This window comes from Dendrobates tinctorius, unplaced genomic scaffold (assembly GCF_039654945.1).
Source record: "Dendrobates tinctorius isolate UK_male_01 unplaced genomic scaffold, ASM3965494v1 ptg000332l, whole genome shotgun sequence".
NCBI lineage: Eukaryota > Metazoa > Chordata > Amphibia > Anura > Dendrobatidae > Dendrobates > Dendrobates tinctorius.
Genome location: NW_027361998.1, coordinates 17,813,509 through 17,825,203, shown reverse-complemented (window position 1 = coordinate 17,825,203; position 11,695 = coordinate 17,813,509). Strand labels below are relative to the sequence as shown.

General features: G+C 47.7%; 5 non-coding genes across 5 annotated transcripts; all 5 read left to right on the top strand.

Annotated features, from left to right (window-relative positions):
- The first annotated feature begins 427 nt into the window (after nucleotides 1–427).
- Nucleotides 428–500, top strand: TRNAV-UAC (transfer RNA valine (anticodon UAC)). The gene has a single exon. It is a non-coding gene; the product is annotated as a tRNA-Val (tRNA).
- A 1,100-nt stretch (nucleotides 501–1,600) lies between these two features.
- On the top strand, nucleotides 1,601–1,673 carry TRNAV-UAC (transfer RNA valine (anticodon UAC)). Its single transcript has one exon. It is a non-coding gene; the product is annotated as a tRNA-Val (tRNA).
- A 1,944-nt stretch (nucleotides 1,674–3,617) lies between these two features.
- Nucleotides 3,618–3,690, top strand: TRNAV-AAC (transfer RNA valine (anticodon AAC)). The gene has a single exon. It is a non-coding gene; the product is annotated as a tRNA-Val (tRNA).
- An 86-nt stretch (nucleotides 3,691–3,776) lies between these two features.
- TRNAV-CAC (transfer RNA valine (anticodon CAC)) lies at nucleotides 3,777–3,849 on the top strand. The gene has a single exon. It is a non-coding gene; the product is annotated as a tRNA-Val (tRNA).
- Nucleotides 3,850–3,948: 99 nt separating this feature from the next.
- On the top strand, nucleotides 3,949–4,021 carry TRNAV-UAC (transfer RNA valine (anticodon UAC)). Its single transcript has one exon. It is a non-coding gene; the product is annotated as a tRNA-Val (tRNA).
- Nucleotides 4,022–11,695: the final 7,674 nt, after the last annotated feature.

Genomic DNA, 11,695 nt, shown 5'->3' with positions numbered 1-11,695 from the left:
ATAGAAGCAGGACATTAGGCGTTGATATTAAAGCTTTTGACGTTGAGTCTTTGTTCTCGATGGCTCGTCATGACCACAGTAACCTTACGCAGCCGGTTTCTGTAGTGTAGTGGTTACCACGTTCGCCTAACACGGGAAAGGTCCCCAGTTTTAAACTGTGCAGAAACACGCTGTTACCCTTTGGTATCCAAGCTTTTGACTTTCAGTTCTTGATCTCGATTGCTTGTTGTCACCACAGTAAGCGCTTGCATCAGGTTTCTGTAGTGTAGCGGTTATCACGTTCGCCTCACACGCGAAACGTCCCCAGTTCGAAACTGGGCATAATCACAGCTTTTTTTTCTCTTGGAAAACGATCTTTTTGACTTTCAGTGCTTGTTCTTTATTGCTTGCCATGACCACAGCATTTTTTGTTTGTTTGAATCGGTTGGTTTCTGTAGTGTAGCGGTTATCACGTTCGCTTTACACGCGAAAGGTCCTCAGTACGAAACTGGGCAGAAACACAGCGTTCCTCTTGCAAACTAGTGCTTTTGACAATGAGTGCTTGATGTTTAATGCTTGCCATGACCACAGTAAACGCTCTTGTCTGGTTACTGTAGTGTAGTGATTGCCCTGTTTGCCATCCTCCTGAAAGTTCCCTGTTTTGATCCCGGGCAGAAACATGTGGCTTTTCTTTATTTTGATCACAAACGTATATTGTTGGCTTAATTACCCTTTGTTAGCATATTCTATTGCTGGTTTAATGAGCATTACTTTTACCAATGTGATTATTTCTACCGGTTTTTGCTTTTGGCAAGCATGTGTGTTTTTGACAGTGTCTAAGTGTTCCTAATTCAAGTAACACCTGATAGGATCAAGGTGCGAAAGCAGGCATCTAGGTGCTTTTTCTTTTTGGCTTTTGGACAAAGGCATGAGAATGTTTTGTGGAGCATGGTTTTGTTTCCCTGTTTGTTCTTTTTCTCCAATAGCCTGACAAATGAAAGGTTCCTGTGTTGCAAAATGCACTTTGTCCTGTCTTCAGACATAGAGGAAGACCTCTTGACTTTGGCTGGCTGTTTTTTTCTTTTTCAAGTTCATTTCAGCATGTTTAAACATCTTTATCTTTGCAAGGAGTTTCTGAAGAGTAGTAGTTGTCACGTTCACCTCACACGCGAACGTTCCCCAGTTCGAAACTGGATAGAAGCATGACATTAGGCATTGATATTAAAGCTTTTGACGTTGAGTCTTTGTTCTCGATGGCTCGTCATGACCACAGTAACCTTACGCAGCCGGTTTCTGTAGTGTAGTGGTTACCACGTTCGCCTAACACGGGAAAGGTCCCCAGTTTTAAACTGTGCAGAAACACGCTGTTACCCTTTGGTATCCAAGCTTTTGACTTTCAGTTCTTGATCTCGATTGCTTGTTGTCACCACAGTAAGCGCTTGCATCAGGTTTCTGTAGTGTAGCGGTTATCACGTTCGCCTCACACGCGAAACGTCCCCAGTTCGAAACTGGGCATAATCACAGCTTTTTTTTCTCTTGGAAAACGATCTTTTTGACTTTCAGTGCTTGTTCTTTATTGCTTGCCATGACCACAGCATTTTTTGTTTGTTTGAATCGGTTGGTTTCTGTAGTGTAGCGGTTATCACGTTCGCTTTACACGCGAAAGGTCCTCAGTACGAAACTGGGCAGAAACACAGCGTTCCTCTTGCAAACTAGTGCTTTTGACAATGAGTGCTTGATGTTTAATGCTTGCCATTACCACAGTAAACGCTCTTGTCTGGTTACTGTAGTGTAGTGATTGCCCTGTTTGCCAACCTCCTGAAAGTTCCCTGTTTTGATCCCGGGCAGAAACATGTGGCTTTTCTTTATTTTGATCACAAACGTATATTGTTGGCTTAATTACCCTTTGTTAGCATATTCTATTGCTGGTTTAATGAGCATTACTTTTACCAATGTGATTATTTCTACCGGTTTTTGCTTTTGGCAAGCATGTGTGTTTTTGACAGTGTCTAAGTGTTCCTAATTCAAGTAACACCTGATAGGATCAAGGTGCGAAAGCAGGCATCTAGGTGCTTTTTCTTTTTGGCTTTTGGACAAAGGCATGAGAATGTTTTGTGGAGCATGGTTTTGTTTCCCTGTTTGTTCTTTTTCTCCAATAGCCTGACAAATGAAAGGTTCCTGTGTTGCAAAATGCAATTTGTCCTGTCTTCAGACATAGAGGAAGACCTCTTGACTTTGGCTGGCTGTTTTTTTCTTTTTCAAGTTCATTTCAGCATGTTTAAACATCTTTATCTTTGCAAGGAGTTTCTGAAGAGTAGTAGTTGTCACGTTCACCTCACACGCGAACGTTCCCCAGTTCGAAACTAGATAGAAGCATGACATTAGGCATTGATATTAAAGCTTTTGACGTTGAGTCTTTGTTCTCGATGGCTCGTCATGACCACAGTAACCTTCTGCAGCCGGTTTCTGTAGTGTAGTGGTTATCACGTTCACCTAACACGTGAAAGGTCCCCAGTTCGAAACTGTGCAGAAACACGCTTTTACCCTTTGGTATCCAAGCTTTTGACTTTCAGTTCTTGATCTCGATTGCTTGTTGTCACCACAGTAAGCACTTGTATCAGGTTTCTGTAGTGTAGCGGTAATCACGTTCGCCTCACACGAGAAAGGTTCCCAGTTTGAAACTGGGCAGAAACACAGCTTTACCTCTTGGAAAACGATCTTTTTGACTTTCAGTGCTTGTTCTTTATTGCTTGCCATGACCACAGCATTTTTTGTTTGTTTGAATCGGTTGGTTTGAATCGGTTGGTTTCTGTAGTGTAGCGGTTATCACGTTCTCTTTACACGCGAAAGGTCCTCAGTTCGAAACTGGGCAAAAACACAGCGTTCCTCTTGCAAACTAGTGCTTTTGACAATGAGTGCTTGATGTTTAATGCTTTCCATGACCACAGTAAATGCTCTTGTCTGGTTACTGTAGTGTAGTGATTGTCCTGTTTGCCATCCTCCTGAAAGTTCCCTGTTTTGATCCCGGGCAGAAACATGTGGCTTTTCTTTATTTTGATCACAAACGTATATTGTTGGCTTAATTAGCCTTAGTTAGCATATTCTATTGCTGGTTTAATGAGCATTACTTTTACCAATGTGATTATTTCTACCCGTTTTTGCTTTTGGCAAGCATGTGTGTTTTTGACAGTGTCTAAGTGTTCCTAATTCAAGTAACACCTGATAGGATTAAGGTGCGAAAGCAGGCATCTAGGTGCTTTTTCCTTTTGGACAAAGGCATGAGAATGTTTTGTGGAGCATGGTTTTGTTTCCCTGTTTGTTCTTTTCTCCAACAGCCTGACAAATGAAAGGTTCCTGTGTTGCAAAATGCACTTTATCCTGTCTTCAGACATAGAGGAAGACCTCTTGACTTTGGCTGGATGTTTTTTTCTTTTTCAAGTTCATTTCAGCATGTTTAAACATCTTTAGCTTTGCATGGAGTTTCTGAAGTGTAGTGGTTGTCACGTTCACCCCACACGCGAATGGTCCCCAGTTCGAAACTGGATTGAAGCATGACATTAGGCGTTGCTATTAAAGCTTTTGACGTTGAGTCTTTGTTCTCGATGGCTCATCATGACCACAGTAACCGTCCCCAGCTGGTTTCTGTAGTGTAGTGGTTATCACGTTCGCCTAACACGCGAAAGGTCCCCAGTTCGTAACTGGGCAGAAACATGCTGTTACCCTTTGGTATCCAAGCTTTTGACTTTCAGTTCTTGATCTCGATTGCTTGTTGTCACCACAGTAAGAGCTTGCATCCGGTTTCTGTAGTGTAGCGGATATCATGTTCGCCTCACACGCGAAAGGTCCCCAGTTCAAAACTGGGCAGAAACACAGCTTTTTCTCTTGGAAAACGATCTATTTGACATTCAGTGCTTGTTCTTTATTGCTTGCCATGACCACAGCATTTTTTTTTTTTTTTTGAATCGGTTGGTTTCTGTAGTGTAGCGGTTATCACGTTTGCTTTACACGCGAAAAGTCCTCAGTTCGAAACTGGGCAGAAACACTGCTTTTTCTCTTGGAAAACGATCTTTTTGACTTTCAGTGCTTGTTCTTTATTGCTTGCCATGACCACAGCATTTTTTGTATTTTTTGAATCGGTTGGAATCTGTAGTGTAGCGGTTATCACGTTCGCTTTACACGCGAAAGGTCCTCAGTTCGAAACTGGGCAGAAACACGCTGTTACCCTTTGGTATCCTAGCTTTTGACTTTCAGTTCTTGATGTCGATTGCTTGTTGTCACCACAGTAAGCTCTGGTTTCTGTAGTGTAGCGGTTATCACGTTCGCTTCACACGCGAAAGGTCCACAGTTTGAAACTGGGCAGAAACACAGCGTTCCTCTTGCAAGCTAGCGCTTTTGACAATGAGTGCTTGATCTTTAATGCTTGCCATGACCACAGTAAACGCTCTTGTCTGGTTACTGTAGTGTAGTGATTGTCCTGTTTGCCATCCTCCTGACAGTTCCCTGTTTTGATCCCGGGCAGAAACATGTGGCTTTTCTTTATTTTGATCACAAATGTATATTGTTGGCTTAATTAGCCTTAGTTAGCATATTCTATTGCTGGTTTAATGAGCATTACTTTTACCAATGTGATTATTTCTACCCGTTTTTGCTTTTGGCAAGCATGTGTGTTTTTGACAGTGTCTAAGTGTTCCTAATTCAAGTAACACCTGATAGGATCAAGGTGCGAAAGCAGGCATCTAGGTGCTTTTTCTTTTTGGCTTTTGGACAAAGGCATGAGAATGTTTTGTGGAGCTTGGTTTTGTTTCCCTGTTTGTTCTTTTTTCCAATAGCCTGAAAAATGAAAGGTTCCTGTGTTGCAAAATGCACTTTGTCCTGTCTTCAGACATAGAGGAAGACCTCTTGACTTTGGCTGGCTGTTTTTTTCTTTTTCAAGTTCATTTCAGCATGTTTAAACATCTTTAGCTTTGCATGGAGTTTCTGAAGTGTAGTGGTTGTCACTAGAGTTGAGCGATACCAGCCGATACTTGAAAATATCGGATCGGAATGGATCGGCCGATCTTAAAAAAAAGTATCGGTATCGCCGATTCCGATACCGGGAACCAATGCAAGTCACTGGGGCCAAAATATCGGAATTAAAAAAAACCCTTTCTTTCCTTGTAGGTTAATTCTACATGAAGAAAAACAACTAAGAATAATGTAGAATGTATTGTGGGAGGTGGAGGAGACATTAAAGCCATAGAGGTTTAGCCCAATCAAATGGAATAGCAGGAATTAAACTTTTTTTTTAAAGACGTTAGGAGTTACAAAGATATTGACTATGTTAGCCTCATTTATATTTTGCCAGACATGTATGTCTTCTTCTTCTTTCTTCTTTCTTCTTCTTTCTTATTCTTCTTCCTTTTTTTACCTTCTTCTTCTTCTTATTCCTTTTTTTACATTCTTCTTCCTTTTTTTACATTCTTCTTCCTTTTTTTACATTCTTCTACTTCCTTTTTTTACATTCTTCTTCTTATTCCTTTTTTTACACTCTTCTTCCTTTTTTTAAATTCTTCTACTTCCTTTTTTTACATTCTTCTTCTTCTTCCTTTTCTTACATTCTTCATATTCTTCTTATTCAACAATTATTATTCTACATATTCAACTTCTTCATCTTCTTCCTATTCCTCTTCATCATATTCTTGTTTGTGTCAGGCATTCCTGTAGTTGTTATCTAGAAAAGTTAGAAGTTTACACCTTCTGTTCTGCCTGTCACAAAAGATTTACAACAGGATTTGTCCGCGTTCAGTTTGGCCTGCAGTAGCAGGCCTTTTCCAGGGGCACCACGAGGAGGAACGGACTCACCCCCATACACTGCTTAGTCTTCTTCTGCTTATAAATAAGATAATATCATTTGCTCAGAGTATTAGTCTTATGCTTAATGTTCTTCTGCTTTGTTTTTTTATGCTTCTTTGTCTTCTCTCTCTTGTTGTTCTGCATCTTGGTGGTTGTCTTCCTGTTCTTTGTCCTCTTGAACCAGCTGACTGTACTGGCACCCGGAGGGGCAGCAGAAGGAACAAGAGCCAATGGCACTACCGAGGACCAGCTGACGGTGCTGGAACCCGGTTACTAAGCAGGAGGTACCTGTGCTACAAAGCACTACCAAGGACCAGCAGACGTTGCCGGAACTCGGATACCGAGATGGAGGCACCTAGGCCAAAGGCTCTGACGAGAACCAGCTGACGGTGCTGGAACCCGGAGGGGTAGCATAAGCTGCAAGAGCAAATGGAAATAGCGAGGACCAGCTGACAGTGCTGGCACCCGGAGGGGCAGCAGAAGGAATAAGAGCCAATGGCACAACCGAGGACCAGCTGACGGTGCTGGAACCCGGTTACTAAGCAGGAGGTACCTGTGCTACAAAGCACTACCAAGGACCAGCAGACATTGCCGGAACTCGGATACCGAGATGGAGGCACCTAGGCCAAAGGCTCTGACGAGAACCAGCTGACGGTGCTGGAACCCGGAGGGGTAGCATAAGCTGCAAGAGCAAATGGAAATAGCGAGGACCAGCTGACAGTGCTGGCACCCGGAGGGGCAGCAGAAGGAATAAGAGCCAATGGCACAACCGAGGACCAGCTGACGGTGCTGAAACCCGGTTACTAAGCAGGAGGTACCTGTGCTACAAAGCACTACCAAGGACCAGCAGACATTGCCGGAACTCGGATACCGAGATGGAGGCACCTAGGCCAAAGGCTCTGACGAGAACCAGCTGACGGTGCTGGAACCCGGAGGGGTAGCAGAAGTTACCCCTGAAAAGCAAAGTTGGCATGCTGCAAGCTGGCCGCAGTTACCGAATCACACAGTCCTACAGGGGGTGCTTGTCCTACTGGCACTACGGAACAAGCCTTTCTTACCAGAACCCGCAGTCCACATAGGAAGCACCTAAACTGCTGGCACCCTAGCCTCGGCTAACCCAACCGCAACACGAAATGGCAACTTGGGGTGGCAAACTGACATTGACACTTCCCGGAAACAGCAGGCAGGGCTGGAACCAAGCTGGGCAGGAGGGAGTACCCGTGCCAAAGTCAGTTATGAGCAGCAACTGGCGATGTTGGAGCCCAGGACAAGCACTTAGCAGGCTGAGGCCTGATGTGCTGTCAATTGGGAGGCAGCAGGACAGATTGCCATCAAAACAGCAGGGGAACAGCTGACGTTACTGAACCCCACAAACACAGGAGCTAGTGTTTTACTCTGTGAAGACGGCACTTCCGAGCAACAACTGGCTGTGTTGAAGCCCAGGGACAAGCACGGAGCAGGCTGAGGCTGCATTGAAGAAATTTTAAGATCGGTTGTAGACTTCTACTAATTTTAACCAAGCTCCACTTAGGCCTGTGGCTTCACTGATTTTCGTATTTCCCCTGTCCTCCAACCCCGCCAGTTACAGCTCCGAAGTGGCGTCTGCAAAATCCACACTTGTTCCTGTGTAACAGGTGTTCAGTCCGGTCAGTTAATCCCCTGATGTGTGTCCGGCAATGTCGCCTGCTCTGTCCACATTCTCATAACTAGTTATGTGAATGTGGACAGAGCAGGTGACATTGCCGGACACACATCAGGGGATTAACTGACCGGACTGAACACCTGTAACACAGGAACAAGTGTGGATTGTGCAGATGCCACTTCGGAGCTGTAACTGGCGGGGTTGGAGGACAGGGGAAATACGAGAGACAGTGGAGCCACAGGCCTAATTGGAGCACGGTTAAAAATCAGTAGTGGTATGACTGTGTAGGCAGCAGGAGACTTTGCCATCCACACAGCAGGGGATCAGCTGACGTTACTGAACCCCACTGAGACACGGGAGCAAGTGTCTCTTTCCGTGTGGACGGCACTTCCGAGCTACAACTGGCTGTGTTGAAGCCCAGGAAATAGGAGGGTGTAGGCAGAGGCCTACTGTATTTGGAATGTGGTGACAGCAGGAGAGACTGCCATCCACCCAGCAGGGGATCAGCTGACGTTACTGAACCCCACTGAGACACGGGAGCAAGTGTCTCTTTCCGTGTGGACGGCACTTCCAAGCTACAACTGGCTGTGTTGAAGCCCAGGAAATAGGAGGGTGTAGGCAGAGGCCTACTGTATTTGGAATGAGGTGACAGCAGGAGAGACTGCCATCCACACAGCAGGGGATCAGCTGACGTTACTGAACCCCACTGAGACACGGGAGCAAGTATCTCTTTCCGTGTGGACGGCACTTCCGAACTACAACTGGCTGTGTTGAAGCCCAGGAAATAGGAGGGTGTAGGCAGAGGCCTACTGTATTTGGAATGTGGTGACAGAAGGAGAGACTGCCATCCACACAGCAGGGGATCAGCTGACGTTACTGAACCCCACTGAGACACGGGAGCAAGTGTCTCTTTCCGTGTGGACGGCACTTCCGAGCTACAACTGGCTGTGTTGAAGCCCAGGAAATAGGAGGGTGTAGGCAGAGGCCTACTGTATTTGGAATGTGGTGACAGCAGGAGAGACTGCCATCCACACAGCAGGGGATCAGCTGACGTTACTGAACCCCACTGAGACACGGGAGCAAGTGTCTCTTTCCGTGTGGACGGCACTTCCGAGCTACAACTGGCTGTGTTGAAGCCCAGGAAATAGGAGGGTGTAGGCAGAGGCCTACTGTATTTGGAATGAGGTGACAGCAGGAGAGACTGCCATCCACACAGCAGGGGATCAGCTGACGTTACTGAACCCCACTGAGACACGGGAGCAAGTATCTCTTTCCGTGTGGACGGCACTTCCGAGCTACAACTGGCTGTGTTGAAGCCCAGGAAATAGGAGGGTGTAGGCAGAGGCCTACTGTATTTGGAATGAGGTGACAGCAGGAGAGACTGCCATCCACACAGCAGGGGATCAGCTGACGTTACTGAACCCCACTGAGACACGGGAGCAAGTGTCTCTTTCCGTGTGGACGGCACTTCCGAGCTACAACTGGCTGTGTTGAATCCCAGGAAATAGGAGGGTGTAGGCAGAGGCCTACTGTATTTGGAATGTGGTGACAGCAGGAGAGACTGCCATCCACACAGCAGGGGATCAGCTGACGTTACTGAACCCCACTGAGACACGGGAGCAAGTGTCTCTTTCCGTGTGGACGGCACTTCCAAGCTACAACTGGCTGTGTTGAAGCCCAGGAAATAGGAGGGTGTAGGCAGAGGCCTACTGTATTTGGAATGTGGTGACAGCAGGAGAGACTGCCATCCACACAGCAGGGGATCAGCTGACGTTACTGAACCCCACTGAGACACGGGAGCAAGTGTCTCTTTCCGTGTGGACGGCACTTCCGAGCTACAACTGGCTGTGTTGAAGCCCAGGAAATAGGAGGGTGTAGGCAGAGGCCTACTGTATTTGGAATGAGGTGACAGCAGGAGAGACTGCCATCCACACAGCAGGGGATCAGCTGACGTTACTGAACCCCACTGAGACGCGGGAGCAAGTATCTCTTTCCGTGTGGACGGCACTTCCGAGCTACAACTGGCTGTGTTGAAGCCCAGGAAATAGGAGGGTGTAGGCAGAGGCCTACTGTATTTGGAATGTGGCGACAGCAGGAGAGACTGCCATCCACACAGCAGGGGATCAGCTGACGTTACTGAACCCCACTGAGACACGGGAGCAAGTGTCTCTTTCCGTGTGGACGGCACTTCCGAGCTACAACTGGCTGTGTTGAAGCCCAGGAAATAGGAGGGTGTAGGCAGAGGCCTACTGTATTTGGAATGTGGTGACAGCAGGAGAGACTGCCATCCACACAGCAGGGGATCAGCTGACGTTACTGAACCCCACTGAGACACGGGAGCAAGTGTCTCTTTCCGTGTGGACGGCACTTCCGAGCTACAACTGGCTGTGTTGAAGCCCAGGAAATAGGAGGGTGTAGGCAGAGGCCTACTGTATTTGGAATGAGGTGACAGCAGGAGAGACTGCCATCCACACAGCAGGGGATCAGCTGACGTTACTGAACCCCACTGAGACGCGGGAGCAAGTATCTCTTTCCGTGTGGACGGCACTTCCGAGCTACAACTGGCTGTGTTGAAGCCCAGGAAATAGGAGGGTGTAGGCACAGGCCTACTGTATTTGGAATGAGGTGACAGCAGGAGAGACTGCCATCCACACAGCAGGGGATCAGCTGACGTTACTGAACCCCACTGAGACACGGGAGCAAGTGTCTCTTTCCGTGTGGACGGCACTTCCGAGCTACAACTGGCTGTGTTGAAGCCCAGGAAATAGGAGGGTGTAGGCAAAGGCCTACTGTATTTGGAATGAGCTGACAGCAGGAGAGACTGCCATCTCCACAGCAGGGGAACAGCTGGCAGTGCTGAACCCCACTAACACTTGAACGAATGTGTTTGGCTCTGTGGAGATGACACTTCTGAACACCAACTGACGCTGTTGGAGCCCAGGATTAGGCGAGGAGCAGGCTGGGGCCTGTTGCTTTTGGCAGGTGAAGGCAGCAGGAGACTTGCCATCTCCACAGCAGGGGAACAGCTGGCAGTGCTGAAACCCACTAACACTCGAACGAATGTGTTTGGCTCTGTGGAGATGTCACTTCTGAACACCAACTGACGCTGTTGGAGCCCAGGACTAGGTGTGGAGCAGGCTGGGGCCTACTGGATTTTGGCAGGTGTGGGCAGCAGGAGACTTGCCATCTCCACAGCAGGGGAACAGCTGGCAGTGCTGAAACCCACTAACACTCGAACGAATGTGTTTGACTCTGTGGAGACGACACTTCTGAACACCAACTGACGCTGTTGGAGCCCAGGATTAGGCGAGGAGCAGGCTGGGGCCTGTTGCTTTTGGCAGGTGAAGGCAGCAGGAGACTTGCCATCTCCACAGCAGGGGAACAGCTGGCAGTGCTGAAACCCACTAACACTCGAACGAATGTGTTTGGCTCTGTGGAGATGACACTTCTGAACACCAACTGACGCTGTTGGAGCCCAGGATTAGGCGAGGAGCAGGCTGGGGCCTGTTGCTTTTGGCAGGTGAAGGCAGCAGGAGACTTGCCATCTCCACAGCAGGGGAACAGCTGGCAGTGCTGAAGCCCACTAACACTCGAACGAATGTGTTTGGCTCTGTGGAGATGACACTTCTGAACACCAACTGACGCTGTTGGAGCCCAGGATTAGGCGAGGAGCAGGCTGGGGCCTGTTGCTTTTGGCAGGTGAAGGCAGCAGGAGACTTGCCATCTCCACAGCAGGGGAACAGCTGGCAGTGCTGAAACCCACTAACACTCGAACGAATGTGTTTGGCTCTGTGGAGACGACACTTCTGAACACCAACTGACGCTGTTGGAGCCCAGGATTAGGCGAGGAGCAGGCTGGGGCCTGTTGCTTTTGGCAGGTGAAGGCAGCAGGAGACTTGCCATCTCCACAGCAGGGGAACAGCTGGCAGTGCTGAAACCCACTAACACTCGAACTAATGTGTTTGGCTCTGTGGAGATGTCACTTCTGAACACCAACTGATGCTGTTGGAGCCCAGGATTAGGCGTGGAGCAGGCTGGGGCCTACTGGATTTTGGCAGGTGTAGGCAGCAGGAGACTTGCCATCTCCACAGCAGGGTAACAGCTGGCAGTGCTGAAACCCACTAACACTCGAACGAATGTGTTTGGCTCTGTGGAGACGACACTTCTGAACACAACTGACGCTGTTGGAGCCCAGGATTAGGCGAGGAGCAGGCTGGGGCCTGTTGCTTTTGGCAGGTGAAG